Source organism: Ruditapes philippinarum, unplaced genomic scaffold, assembly GCF_026571515.1.
Source record: "Ruditapes philippinarum isolate M1 unplaced genomic scaffold, ASM2657151v2 ctg12_1_1_1_1, whole genome shotgun sequence".
In the NCBI taxonomy this organism is placed as follows: domain Eukaryota; kingdom Metazoa; phylum Mollusca; class Bivalvia; order Venerida; family Veneridae; genus Ruditapes; species Ruditapes philippinarum.
This window is the reverse complement of record NW_026861084.1, coordinates 264262-282448: the sequence shown is the minus strand read 5'-3', so window position 1 is coordinate 282448 and position 18187 is coordinate 264262.

The window sequence follows — 18187 nt, the reverse complement described above, 5'->3', positions numbered from 1 at the left end:
ATGTATTATCGCTTGAAATGAAATATGCAAACAAATGCTGTATTTACATGGAGATAAAAAAGACAAGACTGGCGAACCCAGTGCACATCATTGATTTAACTACGTAATTGCAATTTACTATGACGAAAATCATATGATGACAAAGGTCTTCTTAAATATCTATTATAATTTTGGCATTTGGAAAATTTCTGCTTTAAATTCACGTAAAAACGGTTGAAAAATAGTATTATAACAAATAACATTGAAATGTTTTGTCTTCAATTAAGTAAACATCAAACTTTATGTCTCAAATGAATTAACGCAATTCTGTCCTACTTTATATCTGAAGATTTGTAATTGTTGGGTAATTGTGTAATTACATTTCATTGTTACATCCTTAAGAATATCGATCATTAGATGTAGACACATTACATTTCCATTAGACTGAATGCTCTTTTTTAATGTATCATTAGATGGTTTATTAGTTTAGTCTCGTAAATTATGTCGATAATTGACCAGATATTTTCCGAGGCCTAGTTATTTAACTTGTTGATTAAAAGGCACATGTCACGTACGATAAATTTTATCTGCATTAAAATATTTCATCTTTACTTTTCCTCAGGTAAAATACTTACAACACTTAATTTATTGACAAACTCTTGCACATGCTTCTTTAAATCGATTAGAATGACAGGATATTACATCGTACAATTAGTTGGTTGAAATTCCCAAGCACTAGTTGCTGTTGACCATTTCAAAGCAGTGATCCAACCTTCTTTATGTCTTGTCTTAATTGGTGTGTTTATTATTAGCGTTTGAATTAAAATTCATCTTGTCGATAATATTCAATTTTCAATTTCAATATTTTATTAGGCATATAAACATTATATACAGTTTTTTGCCTAAATGAATATATTAGGCGGCAACAAATATCATGAGAAGAGTATGTTATATACAAAGAATGATGATAAATGTCAATTATAATATATATGTATAAGGAAACACTCATATTTATACATTTCAATTCGATAGCACATAAATTTATTTGCAAGTGACTACTACATTGTCCGATAAATATTCCGATTACTGGGTCGTATAATTATAAACATGTATAATACAAGATCGGTACATGTTACCAGGCCACACAAACAAAATTATGTGCTTTACATGCAAAAAAAGTAATACAGTATTACATTTGAACTAATATAAATCTAATCAGTAAACGCAGTGCGTTTTATATTTGCTAAATATATAAATTTTGCTAACTTATTTAAAACATTCGACTGTTGTGTAGTTAACAAAGTTTTAAATTTCTGAGACGTTGGCAAATGGCAATAATATTTAGGGAGACATGCATTTCTTATATCTCGATAATGCGGGCACACAAGAACAAAATGATATTCATTTTCAATAGCATTCATTTTACAATATATACATTTTCTATCTTCTCTTACAACATTTCTGAAACGACCTTCTTCAATTGCAAGTCTATGGGATGAACATCTTAATCTAGTTAATGCAATACGATAAACATCAGTTTTGACACACGTCAAATATTTTTCAAATCCAATGCAATCTTTTATAATTTTATAGGTACTCAGTTTTGGCATTGTATCAATCATTGAGTATAAATCTTGATAAGATTGACTATACAATCTTTCGATCACAGCATTCAATTGATATTGAGAAATGGAAATGCAATTCCATAAATATGCAAAACCTAAGTTTTCTAGTAATGATTTAACAAATACTGCCCAAGAATCTTTAACATTGTTATGCTTACTATCTATAAAACCTTTGTGCACCATTGTATTTGGAGAATTCACAATTTTACACCAATATTTCAGAATACGTTCTTTCCTAATTATATCTAATGGTACTTTACCAAGTTCAGCATATACAGTAATGTTAGTGGTTTGCTGTCTAACATGCACTATCTGTTTAAGAAATCTTATGTACACTTTTTCAATATCAGGGGCTTTATGGAATCCCCATATTTCACATCCATAGTTTAAAATTGGCAAAATCATTGCATCAAACAATTTCAACTTTTCTGAGACAGCTAAAGATACAACATCAAATAATGAGTTAAGAGTAAATAGGGCACGTAGTGCTTGCCCAGATAAAGTTTTTTGAGCATTATAAAATTTTCCATTACTTGATAACATTACACCTAGATAACAAAATTTATTGACAACATTAAGTTTAACATTATCGTAATAAACATCAATATTTTCACGTCTGTTTCCAAGTTTACATACCATAGCTACAGTTTTCGACGTATTTACAGTAATGTTCCATTTTAGACAATATACATGTAACTTATTAAGCAATGTCTGCAATCCTGTTAAAGAGTAGGAAAACAATACAGTGTCATCTGCAAAAAGAAGCATAAAAATTTGAATTTCATGTAAAGTTACTAGATCGGCATTTATATCTTTAATATTTTCTTCCATATCATTTATAAACAGTATAAACAATAGGGGAGATAACGTCTCTCCTTGTTTAACACCCATATAACTGTCAAAATATTCAGACAAATTCCCGTTTGATCTCACACAAGTTTTCACAGACATGTAGATAGTTTTCAACATATAATAAATTTAGACGACATTTGATATTGTAACAATTTAAACCAAATTCCATTTCTATAAACTAGGTCAAATGCCTTTTTAAAATCAACGAATGCACAATATAATTTCTTTTTTTCATGCTGGATAACTCTATTTAACAAAGTTTGTAAAACATATATACAATCCACAGTACTGCGTTTTTGTCTAAACCCATATTGACAATCACTTAAAATACTATTATTCTCAATAAAAGCGCGTGCTCTAGTGTCTAGCAATTGTGAAAATATCTTTGAAAAAATACTAGTAAGCATTATACCTCTAAAGTTGTCAACACTGTTCAAATCGCCCTTTTTTGGAACGGGTACAATAATACCCTTTGTCCATGATTCTGGGTAGATACAATGAGAATACATATAATTAAACAATTTACACAATAATGGTGCTAAAATATGTTTTGAATCTAAAAATATTTCAGGGATTAACATATCTTCCCCTGCACTTTTCTGGCGTTTCAAAGTACTTATAGCTTTAGTAACTTCATCAATACTAAAGTCACAATCTAACTGCTCTACGACATGAGTATTCAAAGTGTCATCATTAACAGTATTATCAACATTTGTATTCGTAAAAACATCACTATCAGAAAAAAGAGACTTAAAATGCTCATAAAAGTCATTGGCTGTTAGGTTACAATTATATTTACTCTTTTTCTTTTATTTTCGAACTAAATCCCAAAACTTTTTAGGGTTATTTTTTGAAACACTATGTAATTCAGATCTTTGTTGTCGTGCATATGCATATTTGGATTTACGTGTAACATTTCTATAAAATCTACGTTTGTTAATAACCACAAGATAGTTTTCATTTGTCCTCGTAGCACGATAAACTTTATTTGCTCTATTTAATTCTCGTCTGGCAGATTTGCATTCGCCCGTGAACCACGGATTATCATGCTTTCTATTATATGATAGTGAATACACAGTTTTATTTACACCAAATACTTTATGTGCCACATTATACAGTTCGTTTGCAAAAATATTGACACCATCAGTTATAGATACATTTGACGACGTAATTTTAGATATAATTTCATTCAAATAATCACTACTGTTTAACAACAATTCATTAAATACATCAACTCTATTAATATCCCATACAAGTTTTTTTACATCAAATTTAACATTCTCAGATTTAGCACAAAAGTCAGCTTTAAAATTGACCTGTATTGGTACGTGTGAAGAAAATGAAAAACTATCGTGTACAACAAAGTCAGATATAATAGGAAATAGATGATATGATGCTATTGTGTAATCAATTACACTTCTACCAAGTGACGACAGAAAAGTAAACCTGCCAACATTAGAATCATCACCTTTTCGACCGTTTATAATTTTCAAATCGGAGAAACAGCAAATATCAAGCAACTTTAAACCAGAGGTATTACAAACATGGTCCTCACTTTGCCTATCTGGTAAAGTAGAGTGACACTCTTCAGTATTAGTATCTATAGTATGTACATATTTGTCAAATAAATCAACAGGTTCAATAAAATCTTTACGATCCCCTGTTCTAGCATTTAAATCGCCAATTACGCATACTTTATACATATCATTATATTTTCTTATATAGCTTTCTAACATCTCAAAAAAACCAATGTCGTGCATTTTAAAATAAACATAATCATTAGGTGGTATGTACGCAAAACAAATACAAATGTCATATTCAATATAAAAGAAATGCTTTGATAATTTAATCAAAATAAAACCACTATCATCCTTTTCTAATATAGTAATTCCTTAATATATTATCTTTAATAAATAGGCAAACACCACCGTGACCTCTAAAACTTCTTCTATTTACCGCTACACTCTCAGGTCTAGGTACACTAATAATTGTGTAGCCTTGAATTTCATACACATCAGTTTTACATTGCCAGGTTTCACTACAAAATATTAAGTCAAAATTAGTTACAAAATCAATAAATTCATTATCATTCAAACAATTCTTTAACCCTTCGACATTCCAAGCTAAAACTGTCAGTTCACACTCTTCTCTCTCGTCCTAAGCAGAGGAAGAGTCTGGATCAGGGCAATAGAGTACATTGTTTATATATAATTTGTCACGCACAAGGTAAGCTGTTTGTCCGTCCTTTCGAGCTTGCACCATCTTCGGGACGAGTTCCTTCCTGCGGGCTTGAACATCTTTTGGAAGTTGATCAAACACTGAAAAATTGGATTCTCTACAAGTCACATTTTTCAGTGCTTGCTTGATTAAAGCTTTCGAATCAGAGTCAAAGTTTGCAATAATCGGCCTTGTTTTTCCCGGGATTGGATTGGTAGGTGAACGGTGTGCACGGTTAATATTAATGCGTGATCTAGCACTGGGGATTTTAAGAATTCTCTCACAAAAAACAAACACTTTCTCGGCACAACTTTCAGTGGCAGCCGCTGTCGCATAAGAGTCTGGGCTATGACCCGGGGCGCCTGCGACTGTACTTATAGGGAATTTGGCTGGATCATCGGTTGAAGGATGTGATGTCTCCATGCTGTTGTCACCTGAGGCTTCTGGTGACATGTGTAGGGGAATGGCTGGGGCACCTCTGATAGAATCTTGTAGCAGGCGTGGGTGCTCTGAGATACCTAGCATTACCAGATTGTCTCTCATAGAGCGACAGCGAACATCGGTAACATCCTCCTGTAGCTGTTTATTTTGTTTTTGCAAATCTTTGTTACAGTCTGACAATACTTTTAACTCACCCTGTATTTTCCTCGTGTGTGTCACTTTTTTTCAACACATCATCATATTTGTCACTAAGGTATGTCTGGCCATTTGCAATGTCTTGTATTTGGGATTTGGATTCGGAAATTTGGGACCTATTTGTTGCAATGTCAGTTTCAATTGTAGTGAGTCTGGATAGTATCAGTGCTTGTTGTGACTCAATAGTTTCAAGTTTTGAAAGTTTAAGAAGCACAGTGTCAATTTTCATCGAAAGATAGTGATTCGAATATTGTCCTGGATTACTGGAAGGGGTCTTGATCGTACCAAACGGGTTCGTGGGCACACTGCTTGTAGGGAATATAAATGCTGGTGCATTTGGATTCATACTAGGTTTCTGATCACTGGATAAAGTTTTTACTCCGGTAGAAACACTGCTTTGGACCAAGGTAGGCTGATTTTTACCTTTTTTGAACCTTTTTTATTGTTTACATCGGCGCTGGTCGCCATTTTGATTATTGGATCCTCGGTATCACTTGAACTCGAACCTTTTTGGACCTTTTGCCGCTTTCTGTTCTGTTTTGTTGACATACGTGATGGCACATGTGTTTAATATATTTAATTACAATTCAAAATGTTTTCAAATGTCTCTGATTTACCACATATTTAAGTATTTTTCACCTCAGATTTTCAAATTTCAAACGTCATCCGCCATTGTTGTTGTTGTTATCACAAGTTTTTTTTAATAACTTCCATCTATTTTATTTTTGCTTTTCCATCCCTTCATAATGTTTCTATCCCTTTCCCCCTACAAACGTGTTCATTTGTACTTATAATTAAGCCCCTTTTTAAATACTACTTGGCCCATCTTTCGCCTGTTTATCTGTCCCTGTGTCCGTTGTGTGCCGTTGCTTTTGGATAAAAGGAAACGTCCATGTTGATCTTTTGACCCAAAATTTCTACAAATAACTCTTTTCTGCTAACAATTGTAATTCTTTCCAATAGCTATGCTGATGTTACTAAAATGATATATGTATTCCCAATGCTGATCACTTATTCAAATATTAACCAGTCGTTTTGGATAAAAAGAACACCTCGTCTCACAACAGAGACAAACCATTTCATGAGACATGTTTACTTTATGCTAATAGCAGGCTTTCTCATAAAAATACAACACAGCTTCACGATTAATCTGTCTACTGTTACTCTAGCTTTAATTGGAAGTTTAATTAGTTACAACTATTAGGTTATCCAGCATTTAACATGAACCGTTTGAATTATTGAATCATTAATGTTTGTTATTAAAAACAATCCTTGTTTATTCTGATTAGGCTATCGTGTTATTTTTGTTTTTATTTTAGAAAGAATGATCAAAACCCTGCTTGGATTTTTAGATTGAAATATTTATTCCTGGCAAAGTTTCTCTTTCATATTTGTTTTCAAAAATAAAATATATCATGTCTGAGTTATTGATGACTTAAATTAAAAACCTTTAACCTTAATAATTCATCCTCTATATTGATTTGAAAGAGACATGTTAAGATCTGAAATTGTGATTTATGTTTATATGTATTGTAAAATTATTGATATTTGTATGACGATTGTATAATTGTACAATTCTAAATAAAGTATCTGTTCGGTTCTGTTCTGCTAAATTATTTATCAATTTACTTCTTGTGTTTCCATATGTTGTATATGTTTTCAATGTATGTTAACAAGACAATGTACATTTGTATAGGTCTAGAAAATAAACGTTATGATATGTTCTGTTCCATACTGCTATAAGGTCTTCCGTGTTGTTTACTTTTTCGTAAGTATTCATTGTAATTTTGTCTATGGATTGTTTCAGCTGCATCAAGATTTAAATTTGATGCTGTTTTTAGACTAATGAACAGATCCAATGAAAACGAGTCTGCAATTATCACTGACTATAAAAATTTGTTTTCATTGCTGCCAAGGGATCTCTCTTTTTTAGATATTTATAACACTTTATTTAATGAATAGAGCTAACTGAATTTATAGCCGTCACAATCAGTTACACATATTGGTTTATTAAATAGATTTGATTACTGATGTATAATCAATATAACTCTAAATTCAATTTCGTTTTCTTTCGATTATCGCGTCGCGAAGTTTTGTTTTAATCTTATTTACAATATATTTAGTGTTGTCTCTGTAGATTTCCTAGCATAGCTACGTTTCATTGCAGAATTGGCAAATACAGTCTACCATTCACGCCCACTGCTGTGAGATATGCAAAATTCAACATTTAAATATGAAAGTGGTTAGTTAACCGGCGGCGATCATTAAACATTTTTTTCATTTGTGAATCTTTCATGGCATTCCATATGTATCGCATACGGTTGCTAAAAATGAATAAGAAAGGCAGGTTTCACATCTAAAGGGTGATAAAAACAGGTTTGTATTTCAATATTTAAAACTCAGCAATGTAATATCAATTATCTTGATAGTATTGATTGCAATATATGAACGCGTTTTGTTAAAGCGGTGTATAAATTATACTTAATAACCAGAGACTCAATGTAAATGGACATGATGCACAGGTTTATAAGCGGAAACAGTGCAACCATATTTATTTGTACTATTTGCATGTTAATTAAACTACAGATCATAATTGTATGAAAAGGTATATTTCCCGCCTGATAATAGCAATTATATGTATTAAAACAAAAGTTAAAAAAACGAATCCTTTAAATATTCTTGCATGAAAGTGACGATGTTCGCTATACATGTATAATACAGACCTCTACTGACGTCTAAAAACCTAAAAACACTATTTTTAATTCTTTCAGTTGGGCACTTAAAACAAGAAAATAATCATATACAAAAGATAATATCTTTTTAAGTTATTGCAAAGTTACTCACATCCAGAACTAGAGGCAGTTTCTATGTTTGTAGAAAGATTGATCGATATATTCGCGAAAACAATGTTAGATAGATAGATAGATTCTTTTATTTCCTCCAATTATGAAGAGCAGAACATGCAATATATACAAAAATACATCATGTACAATAATTTCTTAACACTAATAAATTAGGTTAACAACAAGATATTTGTATAATACATTGACTATTACAATATTACAAGCATATGTATATTGTTATTTAAAGCTTTCAAGTTTATCCATAAAGAAAACCAGTCTTGTCCGAAAACGAAAAAGACAAGAAATGGTTGATGGATATTACCAACGGCACAAAATTAGTGTCATTGCCACTCATATTATCTAAGAAACCAAACAGTCATGTCGAAATAAACAATACGTTAATGACCAATGCCTTAGGATGCATTTGATGTGAACATTAGATAGTAGCAAATTTCTTTTACGTGCATGATACAGAAAATTTTGTTATAACTATGACCAAGAGTATATTAAAATAAAATTGGACTATTTAAGGATTTGTTTCTAACGACAATGTATTATAAATGTATTACATGTATTGTCAGAGCAAGAGTATATAATTACATAATCACTTATACTTTCATTATTATAAGCAGGTCTGTCATATCATTTAACTTAATTATGAACTTATGTAGTGATGTACATGTATAAGTACTTATGTAGTGAACAACAATGTTGTTAAGTAACACCCAACATACACACAACATGTCATGCCTATTTATGTGTTGTTGTTTTTCTAGCGGACAAAAAACTACTATTACATAAAAGACATATATGAGCAAAAGTAATAAACGATTGTATTATAATATCAACTAAAAACCACAGAGATAACATAATACGTATACAGTATTTCTAAACAAACTGGTATACAACATGTACATACTATGAATGACCATTTTGGCCTACAGCAGCATGTTAAGTCAGTGGCCTGTTTTAAACAAATGATAGAGTCGTCTGAGAAGAGAAAACCTAGCTTTCCTGACCTCGTCAAATGTAATGTTGAGGAGCATATCTAATTGTACATATCTAGGTTTATTAATCCAGTCTAAATAAAAGTTGATTCCTATGTCAGCTATGAGGAAATCCCATACCTGCTGTCGTAAATAGGACTTGTTTGTGCAAAAGTTCAAGGTATGGTCTACAATGTCAGTCTTCCTAATGGAAGTATTTCTTCACGGAAATCTGTAAATTAATTTGCGACAAATTGAAGGAAATGTTTGCCTTAATCTAACCGCAATATTGACCTTTTGGCAGCTTTACATTTTAAATGATTAAAATAATATTTAATCAGTCATTTTTTCTCTGCTACACATAAAGATAAAGTGCGTGAAAATAATTGTCCAGTAGTCACTTTTCATTTTCTAAAATATTGATTTTGCTAAAAAATATTTAGATAATACTCATTTTAACAATAATATGTAAGAGGTGTTTGGAAAGTTCTGAGTTTTTGTAAATACGAACGGGTCTTATAATAGCTTGTCCATTTTTTGAAGATTTTGACAGCTTTTACTTGCTGAACAATCTTAATAAAAATTATTTATGTCTTAAAAACAAACAGCTTACAAACAGCCTTATATTTGTAGTATGTGTAGTTCAACAAACATTAACCAGGTCTGTTTTTAATCAGAATGAGAACTTGCAAAGACATGCAATTCAAGCACATCACTTTGCCTTGCTTATTGAGTCAAGCAAAAGACACATTTTCCAACTATGCTTCAATTATTTAAAAGGAAATGATTATGCCCTATCTTTCTGACTGATTGGTTTCGACAACAATTAATGTCTTCAACATGAAGAGAAATTTACAGAAGTTTTTGTCTGTTGAAGAGCCGATGATTTGTAGATAAATTAATTTTCCACGTCTGTCGTCTTCAATTTCTGCGATGTGAAGGAGATTTGTTTGGAAGCTATGTTTACATAGAAAAAAGCAGCACAGAATTAGCCATGTTGTTTGTAACATTATTCCATGACTGCAATTGCTCTGCCATATTTAAGATTTATACATTCTATATGTATCATTATAGTTGATATAATTTATAATTTTCTACTAAGCTGAATATAAGACTATACTGTGTACATGGCATTTACAGCTGCTTGTACTTTTTGTATAATATGAATAATTTTGTTAGAATTTGTACTTATTTTGAAGTAACACATACCTTTATATTTTATGTCGAAACACATTAACTCAGATCATATTAAGTCAAATCAAATTGTGGATACCTATAGTTCGATCAACAGCACACATATGTAATGAATTGCTATGACATATCTAATCACAAACCTCTTTAGACTGTGCCCAAGGTGTAAACAAAAAAAATTGTGTCTTCAATAAATTATGTAATTTCTAGTTAAAAAGAGTCAATCCGATGTAGCTCTTGTTGCGGCGTTGAACCAAATGGGTAAGACTAACGACCAGACTCCAAAGCCAGGCAAAAAATCATCCAAAACAGTTGAAAACCCACTTAAAACCTTATTGAGTAAAAAACGAAAACCGATTATCTCCCCTGAACATTCAAAATTGGACAAAAAATCTGGACACAACTCTGCCTCGGACTCTTGTGACACAAACAGTGTGAATAGTGAATGGTCTGATATAGAAATAAACGTTTCAACTGAAAATAAATTTCAACTTCTTGAAAATAATAGTAGAATGAATATGTCTAATGCGAACAACATCCATGATTCCAGCTTGAACACAACTATTGAGGCTGAGAAACATATACTAAGTCAGAGTGTAATCGATCCAGATATTATGAACACTCTGTCTCAACAACAACCAATTACTCCTCAGCAAGTTATAATGAATCCTGCCGGTCATAACAGTCAAATACCTCTGTTTATGTCCTCGCCACTACATTTACCTCCTCAACTATCAATGCAAGTGCCTCCACAAACCGCTGCTTTGTCTGATTTGGATGTACAAAGAATCATAATAGGGGTGAAACAAAGCTTGAGAGAGGAAATACAACTAATAGTGCAGCTAGAGGTGAATGAACAAATTAATAGAATTATCAAGCCCCTTGAAAAATCAATTGAAAAGCTGCAGGAAAAGGTAAATTCACTTGAGAAAGATCAGGCTGATACAAATCAATACAGCAGACGCCTTAATGTTGTTATTAGTAATGTCCCAGAAAAGGACAAGGAATCAACAGATGATATTGTGATAAAGGTAGCCTCTGAGAGTGGATCAGTTGTAACAAAAAATGATATTGATGTTAGCCACAGAGTTGGAAAGAAGATTGATTCTAGCAAACATAGAGATATTGTTGTAAGATTTAATTCATTCAAAGCCAAAACTAATTTCTTGCAAGGGAGGAGAAAATTGAGAGAAAACAAAAGTTCTTACTACATTAATGAACAACTTAGCTCTTCAAGGAGAGAGCTTGCATTTCAGTGTAGACATCTCAAGAGAGATAAATCATCACCTATAGTTGATACATGGTCCTTTAATGGAAACATTTATATAAGACTTCAAGCCAAGAAAAGTGACCAAAAAGGACCTTCATTTAGAATAAACTGCCTGGATGACCTGATCAAATTTGGATACACACCATCATTGCCTGATAATGACAATATGTATTAGTCTGTATTGATTTGTAAAAACAGAATTTAAAGATTAACTAATTAAAAAACAAACAAATAAACAAAAACAACAACATTTTAACAAAAAGCACTGTTTTCACTATATGATATTAACAGAGTATTAAAGATCATCTTCAAATATATAATTTCATTTTCAATGATTAAAAGCTAGTTTATCCTTTTTGTGTCTTGGAAAATTCCAGATATAAATACACCATTTTGTGGTAAACTTCAATTTTTTTTAAACATAACTGTGATAAGTTATGCATTTAGTAAGTATGGCCCTTAAATATTATTTTTAATTGTAATTATCTTTTCTCCATCTAAGATACCTCCAATTTGTGCTGAAAAATTTTCAAAATCCAAAAAGTTCTACTTTTGTTATTGCTAAGATTTTTGAATACAAAAGTATCACAGTGATTTTTGTCTTATTCTTAAATTACAATCTTTTCAAATTCAAATGAAATCATAGTCTCAGTTTGGATGCAATAGATTTCTATTAAATGACATGCTCAATGCATTATACTGACATTTGAATATTTGTGTAACATAGTTATGTTACTCTTCTACATAATGTAATATTATTTGAATCAAATGATTATGAACATGTATATGATTATACTCTTCAAAACTTGCTGAAGTATATATGTACACATATAGTCAATTATCTGTACAGAACATTTCAGACTGTAAATTATTTATCCTGCATTAAAGCTTTCTCATGAATAAAGCAATCTTGATTCAATTCTGCTATGAACTTTGATTGTAAGTGTTGAAAGTTTTACTGTCCTGTGCTTGGATTAAATGAATAAATGTTAAATCATCTTGCCAAGAATTGTGCCAAGAGTTTTCATATCAAAAGTACTTAGTGATCTGAAAAGTCTTTTGTCTTTTCTAGTCATGTATTGTATGATTCAAAGCTTGCATTTGTATACATTTCTTAGTCAAATTTTGCAGAATGATGTATGTACATATCTATAAATACATGTATATATTTTTCTGTATAGAACATTCAAACTGTAAATAATTTATTATTCATAATGTCAACTAGCCTGTATTGATTTGAATTAAAAACAGAATTGCATATGTAATAAACCATTTCTCTTGAATTTTAATTTTTTTTTTCAAATATGTAAACTTTCTCTCCTTATTTGTTGTCATTTTTGTCAAATTTTTAATTCTTCTTTCAACAAAGCATTGTCTTTACCTCAAATTTATGTTACTCTTCTATCTAATGCAAAATGATTTTTAACCACATGATTATGAACATGTACATGATATTCTCTTCAAAACTAAAAAGTATATATGTACATATATAGTCAATTATCTATACAGAACATTTCAGATTTTAAATTATCTATTCTGCATTATAGCTTTCTCACAAATAAAGTAATCTTGATTCAATTCTGCTATGAACTTTGATTGTAAGTGTTTAAGTGTTATTATCCTGTGCTTGGAATAAATGAACAAATGTTAAATCATCTTGCCAAGAATATTGATATCAAGAGTACTAAATTATCTTTAAAGTTTTTCCTTTGTCTATTCTAGTCATGTATTGTAAGATTTAAAGCTTGCATATGTAAACACTTCTTAGTCATATTCTGCAGATAAATATAACATATCTATAAATATACATTTATCTATATAGAATATTACAAACCGTGAATAATGTACTTTTGTCATAGCAATATTATTTGAAAGTTCCAATATTTTGTTATCAAAGGAAATGAAAATGACAATTAACCTGATTGAGTTGAACTAAAAACAGAATTATATATACAATAAATCATTGTGTTGAAAACTTCAAATTTTTTCAAAAATATAACTTTTCTCTCCTTATCTGTTACCAGTTTTGTCAAACTTTTAATTCTTCTATAAACAAAGCATTGTCTTAACCCATATTTATGTTACTCCTCTACTTAATGTAAAATCATTTGAATCACATGATTATGAACATGTATATTATATTTCCAAGTACATATGTATGATTCAAAGTTTGCATATGTAAACATTTCTTAGTCATATTTTGCAGTTGTATGTACATATCTATAAATACATATTTTTCTGTATAGAACATTCAAACTGTAAATAACTTATTATTCACAATATCAACTTGCCTGTATTGATTTGAATTAAAAAAAATTGCATATGTAATTAACCATTTCTCTTGAAACTTTAATTTTTTTTTCAAATATGTAACCTTTCTTTCCTTATTTGTTGACATTTTTGTCAAATTCTTAATTCTTCTATCAACAAAACATTGTCTTTATAAAGCAAATCTTGATTTAATTCCGTTAGGAATTTTGAATACAATTAAAAGTTCAAATGGACAAAATATAAATCATTTTTGCAAAGAACCAATAGTATGATTATGATATATTTTGTTGTCTATTCTAGTCATAACCAAATATTAGTAAAAAATGTATTGTATGATATAAAGACTGCATATGTAAACATTTTTTCTTTATATTTTGCAGATGTACATAACATGTCTCCAATTATACTTTTAATTGTACAGAACATTTCAATTTGAAATAATATAGGTCTGTTTATCATGTTTACCGGCGCTTGATTAAAAAAATTCATATATAAAATACTAATTATTACAATGTTAGTTGAAACATTTTGATTATCAAGAAACAGTGACAAGGAAAGTAATTAATATTGACATACCTGATATGCCAACCATTTGAATATCATGCTAGCTGCTCAAGTTTCCTTTCCACCATGCATGTAGTTAGAATAATAAATCCACAAGTTTAAACACGTGATTTTATGTCATATTTTACGGGTTTTTTTTGTTTTTGTTTTTTTTTTCACAAAATATATTATGCCATAAAATTATCCAACTCATTTCAACTTAATTGTGTAATTTATCCAGCGTCTATAATATTATTATCAATTCTAAATGCACCAAATTGAACGACCTCAAGTGTCATTCAGTACACGCTTTGGCAAGTAAAGTCAATTCAACACGCCTGTCAAAAACTTGTGTCTATTTCACTTAATCTTGATACTATATTTAGACTCATTTAGAGCTGACATTAAGCTAATACTTGAACATTACCTAATTTATAGATGTTTTCATCGCCTTTTTATTATTATTTTTTTTAAACATATATATACCTTAAAAGGATTCGATTATGTCCGTTTATACATTGTTAATTAACAACTAAAAATACCAGAACGTCTGTTGGTGAATACCTTACCCTTAATTAATTAAATCGAATGCCAACGATCATCGGGACTCTTTTCATCTCAACTATATTTCTTTCATAATTATGTTAAACATGTACATATTTTTTCTTTTCTTTCCGTTATTCTTCTTTAATATTTGTGTATCACATTTCTTCTTTTACTTCTCTGGTCTTGGTCATGTCTATGTCTACTCACTCATTCATCACTTGCATCCTGGCATAACTTAACTATGACTGTAGATATATCAATATATAGAGTGAGAGTGGGATTGTTCGGACCATATCAACTTAAAATGAATGGGTTCAAACCCCTTACCCAACTTCGAATTAGTGACTTGGCTGTCAATGCTCTTGATAAAATCTGGTGATATTCATGTAAACCCAGGGCCTCGAAACGAACATAATCATTCATTTCCAGAAACTGCAAATACATACTCAGCTTTCATATCTCAGTTGTCAATTGTTCACTATAATATTCAAAGTATAAACAAGAAGTCTGAGATTCTCTATTCTGAACTAAATCATTTTGATATTATAGCTCTAACCGAAACTTGGCTTGACCAACGAACTTCCACTGATGACCTATATTTCCAAATTATCATATTCCATTTAGACGAGATCGAGTAACGGATAGGTTCGGTGGAGTTCTGGTATATTTAAAGGACTCACTCACTGTGTCTCGTCGTTTTGATCTCGAACTAAATGGTATTGAAACAATCTGGCTTGAGATTCGAATCAAGAGGAAACCTCTGCTGGTTGGTGTGTTTTATAGAGCTCCTAACTCCCCTGCTTACTTGCTGTCATCAATCCGGGACTCTATTGGTCTTGCTGTTGATACCGGAATAAAAGACATAGTAATTACTGGAGACTTTAATCTTGACTATCTCAAGCAACAGTCAAAAGAAAAAATTGACAACATCTCTATTCAGTTCGGTCTCAATCAAGTCATACATGAACCTACCCACTACACAGAAAATTCTAAATCACTGATTGACCTTTTCCTTGTCTCATCCTCTGACCTCGTTACTGCTAGTGCAGTTGGAGAGCCTTTTCTCGATCAAGATACCAGATATCACTGCCCAATATTCTGTTGTCTAAGGTATGAAAAGGAGCTGCCGCGCACTTTTAAGCGTAGGGTCTGGAAATATTCATCTGGTGACTACAATCTCCTTCGCAACATGGTTTCTAGATTTAATTGGACTGAATGCTTTGATTTCAATATCGACAAATATGCCTAAAATATAACAGAAGCACTATTATCTATGTGTGACACATGCATTCCGAAAAAAATAGTTACAATTAGAACATCAGAGCCAGCATGGTTTCATAATGATATCAGAAAATCAATAAGGCATAGAAAAATTGCATATGACCGAGCAAAGCGAACAAATTTAACCGAACATTGGTCAATATATAAACAAAAACGTAATAAAACTATCCAACTTATCCGACAAGCAAAGCAGACTCATCTCAATAAACTTGCAGATTCCTTAAAAAACACTTGTGAATTAGACAAAAATTTCTGGCAAACTATAAAACAGTTCATTAAGCCGAATAACACGAATACAGGTATTCCTACACTCAAAGACGCATCACGTATATATGAAACCAACACGGAAAAAGCCAATGCACTCAATAACTTCTTTCAAGCACAAACCAAACTTAGTGAAGATAATAAACAGTTACCTAATACATTTCAAAACGCCGACTCGCCACAATTAAGCACCATCAACATAACGCCGTCTGAAGTTACTGATGCTCTCCGTCTTCTCAAAATAGGTAAAGCTACAGGTCCAGATGCTATAAATAACATTGTCCTTCGTGAAGCAGCTGTTGAACTGTCAGTCCCACTATGCACCCTTTTCAATTTCTCCTTAAGTAAAGGCAAAATCCCCACACAATGGAAACTTGCACATGTTTGTCCAGTGTACAAAAAAATGACCCTCAAGATGTGTGTAATTATAGACCTATCTCTCTTCTCAGTGCTCTCAGCAAAGCTCTTGAACGCATCATACATAAGCATATCTTCAACTTTTACAAGGATCTAAACTTTTTCTGCCCTTTCCAATCAGGTTTTATTCCTAAAGACTCAACTGTTAATCAAATTACGTCTATATATCACTCTTTCTGTGAAGCTTTAGATGAAGGCAAGGAAGTTTGAGCTGTATTCTGCGACATATCCAAAGCCTTTGACAGAGTCTGGCATCGTGGTCTTCTTTACAAACTCCGAGTAAGTGGTATTTCAGGTAAATTATTGGCATGGTTCCAGGACTATCTGTCGGGTAGAAAACAGTATGTTGTTCTGTCTGGTGTATATTCTGATACTGTCGAAATTTCTGCGGGAGTTCCCCAAGGATCCATACTCTCCTGTTTCTAGTCTATATCAATGACATAGTTTCCGATATATCATCTCCAATCCGACTATTTGCCGATGACACTACACTTTATATTATTGTTGATAACCCTCTCGATGCTGCTAATGAACTAAATGCAAATTTGCGTAAAATCTCCTCTTGGGCTGATCAGTGGCTGGTAACTTTTAATCCGTCAAAAACAGAATCCCTGATTATTTCACGAAAGAGATTTAAACCCGCACACCCCCCAATTGTTTTCAACAACACACAAATAATTAATGTTACAAATCACAAGCATCTTGGAATTACTTTTTCTAATGATGGCTCATGGAGTACCCATATAATGGATATAAAACACAAAGCTTGGCAAAGAGTTAACGTTTTAAGATCATTCAAATTTACTCTTGATCGAAAATCACTTGAAATTGTTTATATGTCCTTCATTCGCCCGATTCTTGAATACGCGGATGTAGTGTGGGACAATATCACTGTAGCAGAGGCTGAGGAACTAGAGAGTATACAAATAGAGGCAGCAAGAATTATCACAGGAGCAACACAATTGGTTTCATTCGCAAAACTTTACAAAGAATCTTCTCTTGAACCTCTCAGAGATCGAAGACTGAAACATAAACTTATTCTTCTTTATAAAATGATACATTTAGAAACACCCCCTTTTCTATCGGACCTCATCCCACCTGTTGTTGGAAACACTACCTCTTACAGCCTTCGGAACTCGGATCATTTGCGAAACATACATTGCAATACACAGCTTTTTTCTAAATCTTTCTTACCGTCAACTATCTCTTCTTGGAACTCTCTTCCGTCTGACATACAAAATGCCACGTCTGTATCGGCCTTTAAAC